Raw genomic sequence first — 2,434 nt, 5'->3', positions numbered from 1 at the left:
AAAGCTGCAGGTCGATTATCAAAAAACGCAGGTGACAGACGTGTTCTGGAAGACAATCCACACGAGCCAAGTGCAGTGATCACTCTATGGCACGTAAGAATTTTGTTCCCACAGCGGTTAAAGATTTAGCAATGGAAGCCTATGGAAACGACGAAAATTTGTACTCCATTTTCGAGGCAAGAACCGCGGCTGTGATTACACTACGGCTTCTATCGCAATATGCAGTGCAGCGTATGTAGTCCGGAGACTCAGCTTTCGACTGATGCCTAGCTCGACTCTCCACACACGGCGTAACACTGTTCCCAAAAGCGTTTTTTGTAACACTGTCGTGAAAATTTACGTGGTGTCTATAAAAAGACGTTCGTACGCCTGCGCGAACCCTTGGGAGCCGTGGCCGAGCGGTAGAATTGCGCGCACCTTTAGTCACGCTTCGCGGTGGCCGCGGTTCGATTCTCGCTTCGGTCTTCTTTTTTTTCCGCATAGGACCTAGTTTTGTAGTCTCTCACTAGATGGCAGAAACACAAAACCCAACATTTGCTTTCGGTTCTGGTTTTTCAGCGGCGCAGTTTTTTTTTACAGCCGCATAGGACTTAGTTTTATAGTCTCCCACCAGATGGAAGAAACACAAAACTCATGATTTGCTTTCGGTTCTGGTTTTCCAGTCGTTCTCTTGAAATATTATGTTTTCTATTTTTCATTCCTAAAACACAGCAATGTCGTGTTCATTTGTTAGGTCATCGCATTTATGAAGGTTTTATTCATTGGACATCATAACTAGAAGCTTGCGCAAAGCTTTGTGCTACGCAAAAAAAAAAAAACTTTCGTGCTCTGTATCGTGGCACCTGGGAGAACAAAATGGCCATTCTTATTGCGTCCTTCTGGAAGGTGCGTTTTCTTCGACTTTCCCATGTCTAATACTCCGAGCGAATGAGGTCAACCTGGGCCACAATGCCACCCGGTGGCCAGTGCCATTCCTACGCAACATTCGTGCGGAACAAAGTGTCTGCTAAGCTGAGTCGCTGCCCGAACGTTAATTATTTCTAAAGATTCATCCAATTAAGAAATGCACCAAATAGGAGATGTGCAGCGTGTGGATTAATAGCTACTGGTAATGTGTCCCCTACAGCCAAGTGGTATGAATCCGCAGGTGTGGCCGTAAAAAAACAATTTGAATAAATGTCCCGTGCTGTGTCTGCCCCGGTCGCTCTACAGAGAAGCTAGCTTGGCTAGCCGTCAGTATTTAGGATCAACATATGGCGTCACTCGTTCGGTGCAGTTGCTTTTAATGCGAAGCATTCTTTGGTGAGTGCCCCAGTGATCTGGTAGCAAAATCGTGCGAAATCGTGTCTGTAACGCCAAAAAACTTGACGCATTTCCCATATGAATACATAGGTCTTTATAAAAGGGGGTGTGGTGGCCAACTTGAAATTGGAAGTGGCGTCAGCACAAATTTGGCCGTGATACAGGGATTGGTCAAGTTGAATGTGGTAGTGATATGGGAGTGGCCCAACCTAAATTTGGGGTGAAATGGTAGTGAGTCAAGCTGAATGTGAGGCTGATATGGGGGTGGCTCAACCTAAATTTGAGGTGATATAGGGGTGGGTAAGCCTAAGTTTGGGGGAATATGGGGGGTGGGCCATCCTGGATTTGGGGAGGATACGGGGGTGGGAGAACCTAAATTTGGGAGAAATATGGGGGGTGGGCCACCCTAACCATGGGGCTGATATGGGGCTGGGTGAAGCTGAATCGGGGGTGATACGGGGGTGGGCTAACCTAAATGTGGGAGTGATTTGCGGTGGGCCATCCTAAATTTGAGGTGATAGAGGGCTGGGCTAGGCTAAGTTTGGGGCTGATATGGGGGTGGGCGAACCTGGATTTGGGGATGATATGGGGGTGGGCCAACCTAAATTTGGGGCTGACATGGGGTCGGGCTAACCTAACCATGGGGGTGATGCGCGGCTGGGCCAAGCTGAATTGGAGGGTAAAATATGGGTGGACTAACCTTAGTTGGTGGGCGATTTGCAGTGGGCCATCCCAAATTTGAGGTGATCGAGGGTTGCGCCAGCGTTAGTTTGGGGCTGATATGGGGATGGGCCAACCTACATTTTCGGGTGGTATTGGAGTGGGCCAATCTAAATTTGGTAGTGTTGTGGAGGCGGGCCAATCTATATTTGGGGGTGATCCTACCTAAATGTGGGAGCAATCTCGGGGTCGGCCAATCTGAATTTGGGGGCGATATGGGGGTGGGCCAACCTAAATTTTGGGATGCGTCGGCTCGAAATTTGGAGGACGATTTATGGAAATTCGTCTGTGGACCAACTTGAAAATTAGGGGTGGCCCAATTGAAATTCGGGTTTAAGCCAACTTGAGGTTTAAGGCTGGGCAAAAAGAAAATAGGGCGTGGCCGACTTTAAACTTGAGGGTGGGCCAATTT

This window comes from Dermacentor variabilis, unplaced genomic scaffold, assembly GCF_050947875.1.
Source record: "Dermacentor variabilis isolate Ectoservices unplaced genomic scaffold, ASM5094787v1 scaffold_15, whole genome shotgun sequence".
In the NCBI taxonomy this organism is placed as follows: Eukaryota; Metazoa; Arthropoda; class Arachnida; order Ixodida; family Ixodidae; genus Dermacentor; species Dermacentor variabilis.
The sequence above is the reverse complement of the archived record's forward strand: the minus strand, read 5'-3'. Positions refer to the sequence as shown.